Here is a 5,878-nt window from a genome sequence, read left to right as displayed (position 1 = left end):
TTCCCAACTTTGAGCTACCATATCTTGGTGCTCAAAACTTTGATTCTTGATCCGTTTGTTCTGACCTAAACCTTACTTGCACCTCTAATTGATCTATAAATTTCAAGGGCTGGTTTACAATGAGTGAATTCTGCCGAATTTTCAAAGTTAGCGAAAATCCAACCCCGGCTCAATCCTGGGTGATTTGGAACAACAACTTTAGGCTCATTTTTGAGCACTTTCCACTTCGATTCATGGAAAAGTGTCTTCTAGGAACTTGCAGTACTTTCTAAGAGGTTTTCAACGGTATAAAGTTTTCCAATTCTCGACTTATGCCGAGTGAGTTACGATTTTTCAAAGATTCATAACAAAACTGAAAATTTTCCAACTTTCAAGGAAATAGAGTTTTTCAAGAACTCTTTATTCTTTTGATATTATCAAAACGTTTTATCCCCGATTTCCTAGATAAAGACTTAAATATTGTTGAATGTTATTAAACCTCTCTCGAACCTCGATTTACGAGTAATTGAGGTTCATTTTCACGGAATTTCCTAGAGTAATACTAGTGAACGAATTATTCCTCGATATTTGGGATATGGGTGATAATTCACTATTATTTGCTCAGGCACGCACGAGGACCTCCAAGAGGACCCTACTGTGGAAGTTTGAACTCTTCCTCCAATTTACTTGCTTGCATAACTTGGTGAGTGTCAAGTGTATGCCTACTTGAACCCTAAAGTCTTGATTCATGCTTGATTCACCTGATTTCATGCTTAGCTTAACTGATTTTGACAAAATGGAGTCGAGTGTGTACTTGATCGCACTCGTTCTCATTTGAAACGAATGACTCATGCTTAACATGATTTGCTTGGTTTACATGACTTGAAGTGTCTGCTTAAACCTATCAAATGCTTGAATACATGAAATGGTATGCTATGATTGCATACGTCGATGGAGTGAATCTCCTCGACATTTACATGACAAATGGGGGACGCCCAAACTCATAGGCCGACCTTGGAACTCGAGCCGGCATGGGATTGGTCGGGAACCTCGGTGAGCCATGAGACTCAAATGATAAGCTTGATCTATTGAGAGATCTCGCTTGGCATACTCGTATAGTATCGCCTTATAAATGTAGTGCGGGCCCGAAGTGGTGTATGGTGGACGGATGGGAAGTAAGTGGTGAACTACGGATATGAAAATATCAATCCAGTTGACGGAGAGTCATCACGGAAAGATATATAAACGGTGTCGGCAAATGTGGAACTTAGCTCCTGAGAGCTTCTATATCCTTGAATTGTTTCTGGTTACAGTTTATTGGTGTTATTAATTACTTGCAAGATAATACCTGAATTGTTATTGGGCTTGTTATCTGAACTATGTGGTTGCATGTGTGTTCTTGGCCTCACGAGCGTTTTGCTCACCCTGTAGATTTGTTTTCCTTAACAGGTTTGAACTCGGAGGTAAAATGGAGAAGCCCTCTTGATGTACTTTTGTTTAGGGCTTGTTATTACTTTTGGTTATGCCTTTGGTTTTGGAATTGTACTTTTGGTATGGAAATGTGACCCTGAGAACTGTCACAGTTGGTATCAGAGCCATATGCCGACAGTTGGGATCTTAAGTCCTTCGTCTGGAAAAGCCCCGAGCCTCTCGTTCGTGAAGAGTCACGAAGCGAAACTCTCCGTAAGGGATGCCCGCGTGCGGGTGGCAAGCTGATAGGTACCCCGTGATGTGACCCTTTGGACAAAATGTAATCTGTATTCTGACGTGTGGTTTGGAGAATGGATGACTATTATTAAGTTTGAATACTTCCGCATTTAGTGTATCTAAATTATTGGCTTGTATTGTGTGGTCCGGCTATAAGTTGAATGGAATTGCTTGAGTCCTGGCGAGATCTAGGCAGGCGTTCCGCGGATACCCTTTGGTTCGTCTTAGGGAGAAGTGGGGGCGTCACAAAATCAAAAATCCATCAAAACTCCACTTCCAACCATCAAACCTACTACAAATCAACATATTTAGCCACAAAAGCCACTAATTAGACATTATTAGGATCAAAGGAAAGGTTCCTTAGTCACTTACCTTGCCAACCCAAGAAAAGACCCAACTTAGCACCACTTTCTTCCAAACCACTTCACAACCAACCTCACTACTACTAAACTAAGGGTTTTTATGGAGGAATTTCAAGTTTAATCGGTTGGATTGGGAGATTGAGCAAGATTATAAGCAAAAGAGTTGAAGGTTTCTTTTCTTTTCTTCCTAGAGAGAGCCGGCCAAAGAAGCTTGAAATAAGAATGAATTTTGGGTCAATTTTGATTTATGGTAAAGGTAAAGTTAAATGGTCAAAGTCCAAGATTGAATAGGATGGTGACACTTGTCACCTTTGAAGCTTAAACTTATCCTCTTGTCTCTCCAATACTAATCCATCTAGGTAACCTCTAATTACCTCTTAACACCTAGTAATTTAATCCCGGTATACAAAACTTAACCTAATTGGCTGAATTTGTCGCACTTAACGCTACTAGCGGGTCCTTAATTTTCATATAATTATCTTGCTCAGTTGGTCCTATAAAGTTAGGCCCTGAGGAACAGGTTTATCATTTATATAATGATTATTGTATAGTTATATGAAAATTTGACTACCTAATCCAATGCCTAAGGAGTTTTACAAATATTTTACTTATGTCCTTTGGTTTAAATGTACTTTTTTTTCACCACCAAAACCATATTTGTACTTGGTACTAGTACGGATTCCAATTTTCTTTGAATCACTTAAATCTTTGATGGTTGAAGCATCATGTGTTCTTTTGATTCTATTAGGGTTCCTTGGTGATTGAGAGTGTTATCCAGAAGGATACTTTGGACGTTATTTTGCGTAAATAGGTGAGTGTTACTTGTTTGTTATATTTTCATTGACTATGTGGCTTGTTCTTGATTATATGACTTGTTATGAACGAATGACAACATGTTAAATGTTTTCAATGATTGCTTAAAATGAGTTTTCTAGGGGAGTGTGTACTTTATCGCACTCGACCTAAATGAATATGAAATTTTTAATGATTAAATAATTAAATGCTAGTTGCACATGAATGTAAGCCATTTGGCTGAACTGGGCCCTTGCCCTTCGTTGCCGGTCAACTCGAGCCAGAAGCAGACTCGGTCGGGCGATTTGGTGACCCTGAGTGAACGTTTGGTATACTCGAATATTACCTTTTAGTCTGGTGGAGCCTGGCCAACGTCCAGGAAGAGGTGAATGAAATGAACAAACGAATGTCAATGCAAATGAGGGGTTTTACTTATCGAAATGCATTTTCAAATGATGGGAGGAATAAGGGAATGAAAGGAGAATGAACGAATGGCTCCCTGTGAGCCCGTATCCTTTTAATGAATGTGTTAGTATTGCTTTCCATTATAAATGTTTCTTGAATTATTGGTTATTGATGGTTAATGCATTGAACTTATTCTTTGATTATGTGTTCGGAACCTCACCGAACTTTTAACTCATTCCTTTAGTTTTGTTTTTCTTAGCAGGGGAAGGCGAGCGAGGACGAGAGCTCGGTATAGACTAGCCTAGACTAGTTTCAGATTTTGTAATGGTTCTCGCCCTAGTGCTTGGCACGGGCTGGACGTATGACGAATTGAGAACCTTTGTGTATTCGATATTTTGAGAGAGAAATGTATATAAGTTTCACTTTAAGTTTTGGATTGTTATTTCGTTTGATCTTGTGGTTTTATTTCGAATTTGATTGGGGTATGACTGAGTCCCGGGGAGAGCTGGGCAGGCGGTCCGCCGAACCCTTTGGTTCATCTTAGGGTAAGGTGGGGCCGTCACAGGTGGTATCAGAGCTCCTATCGAACTCGTGCCGGGAGAGGGTTCTTGGACTGTGGGGATTGACTTGTTAAGTGTGGAACAAATGTCTATTATTGGAGATCTTAGATATGTATGTTGGGTAGGAATCTCAAAAGTGGTTGATTTTCTTTTGAGCGTAGCTAACTCGAGTGGGGAAATGATCATATTTTCAGATTCTTGTACCCGAATACCAAAGAGTGATACCTTTATGATAAGTCGATATCCCAAGTAATATGGGAGTAAGTTTGAATGGCGAAAGCCAAGGCACGGGGAATATGAATAGTCTGGATTTAAGATATATTGAAGATATTAGTGAGATTGGGGACCCTGGTTACTCACGCGTACGTACTTGGTTGTACTTCGTCAAGTTTTGATTAAATATAGTGCCTGAGCAATACCTAGGGTTAATGTACCGTAGGATGTGTGAATTGCTACGATATGTATATAACGAAAGTATGTTATTTTCATTGTGTTTTGAAAATGCTTGTATTGAATCTCATAACTATTTTATTTTGCTTATACTTATTTATGAATAAATGTATGAATTTCGAGGACGAAATTCTTTGAAGGAAGGGAGATTGTGATACCCCAACTTTTAGGATACTATTGTTGTTTAGTTTCAAAGAGAATATACAAAATTATATACATCATATACCATCCACCCAATAAGAAATAGGGCTGAACAATACAAAACCCTGCCTTACTAATGCACCCAAAATCATCACAACTACTTGTATGGCTACCAATTTAATCAAAACATGAGTTGTATAGCAATTTAAGCCAAAAATAAAAGAACCAAAGATAAGGGACAGCCAATATACCTCAATAACAAGCTTACAAAGGATATCCTCCACCACTCCTTGCAAAGTTTAGCTTCCAAGCTTCCTAAGCTCCCAAACTAGTGATTAATCGGTTTAGTTTTTCTTGTTTTCACTCAAAATATTGGATTCAATGTTGAAAATTGGAAAGCTCTCTTCACTCTTCTCCCTCTCTCTCTCACGGCTGCTAGGCAGAAAATGAAGGCTCAATGAAGCTTCAAGAAGATTAAAAATGATAGAAATGAATTTGGGTCAAAGGAGACAAGTGTCACACTTTGATTGGTAGTCAAATTTTGTAAAATTAGGGTACGAATTTTATCTTATAATTTTACCGTTTTGTTTGATTTACGCATTCTAGTAGCCGTTTGTGGAATAATGTGGTACACTCTTTTATTTCAGACGGTGGTGAGTTAGACGGAGCCAGTGGGGCCTACTAGCAATCATTCGAGACGCGATTTTCTGCTTTTGTTATCCTTGTTCTGTGTGTAAGTACTTAGGCCGTGTATTTGTATAAATTGCTTATGTGTTTTGATATTCATATAAGGGGTACTTAGGTGAGGGTGTATTTTATCACACTCGACCTAAACCCTAATTTGTGCACATATTTGTCCATGATATATGTATACGACTTGTTTTGGGACTGAACCCCTTGAACTTGAAGCTTGGGGTGACTTTTGTGAATTTGTGAAATATGATGAAGTTGTGGGCCCGATCTCACGACCTAGACTGACTATTCGAGCCGGCCGGGGCTTGGTCGAAATTAGTCCAACCTAGTTTGAGGTCACCAAGTTTGTGAATTCGCTTCACCGAGTATGTGAACCAAGTTTGTGAACCGAGCTTGTGAACCAAGCTCAATTTCGTTTGCTTGAGCCATTTTGTGAGGTGACTGGCCAGTGTGGGTGATAAGGTGTACGGTGGGAGTAAGTGGAGTTCTACGGACCCTAAACTTTCTAACCGACCAAGTTATTTCCTACACTTACCAGAACATATTTCATTTTGATAGATTCCATTGATAAGAAAATTTCAAGGACGAAATTTCTTTAAGGGGGAGAGAGTGTGAGGACCCGTAAATTTTCTTTATCTCATAATATGTTATTTTCTTTTCTTGCATGCATTTTCTTCATGAAACCTTATTATATTGCTTTTTCAAGATTTTTATAAGTAAATATAGTTTTAAAATCATTTTTCTAGTATATGTTAGTTGTTAAGGTTTTAAAACTGTCTACCGGATGTG

General features: G+C 38.7%; 1 long non-coding RNA gene across 1 annotated transcript; it reads left to right on the top strand.

Moving 5' to 3' along the window:
* Positions 1 to 434: 434 nt before the first annotated feature.
* LOC113697534 (uncharacterized) lies at positions 435 to 1,826 on the top strand. Its single transcript, XR_003449890.2, has 2 exons — positions 435 to 682; positions 1,429 to 1,826. It is a non-coding gene; the product is annotated as an uncharacterized lncRNA (long non-coding RNA).
* Positions 1,827 to 5,878: the final 4,052 nt, after the last annotated feature.

The sequence above is a fragment of the Coffea arabica genome, chromosome 6e, assembly GCF_036785885.1.
Source record: "Coffea arabica cultivar ET-39 chromosome 6e, Coffea Arabica ET-39 HiFi, whole genome shotgun sequence".
Taxonomy (NCBI): domain Eukaryota; kingdom Viridiplantae; phylum Streptophyta; class Magnoliopsida; order Gentianales; family Rubiaceae; genus Coffea; species Coffea arabica.
This window is presented reverse-complemented; position numbering and strand designations above follow the sequence as displayed.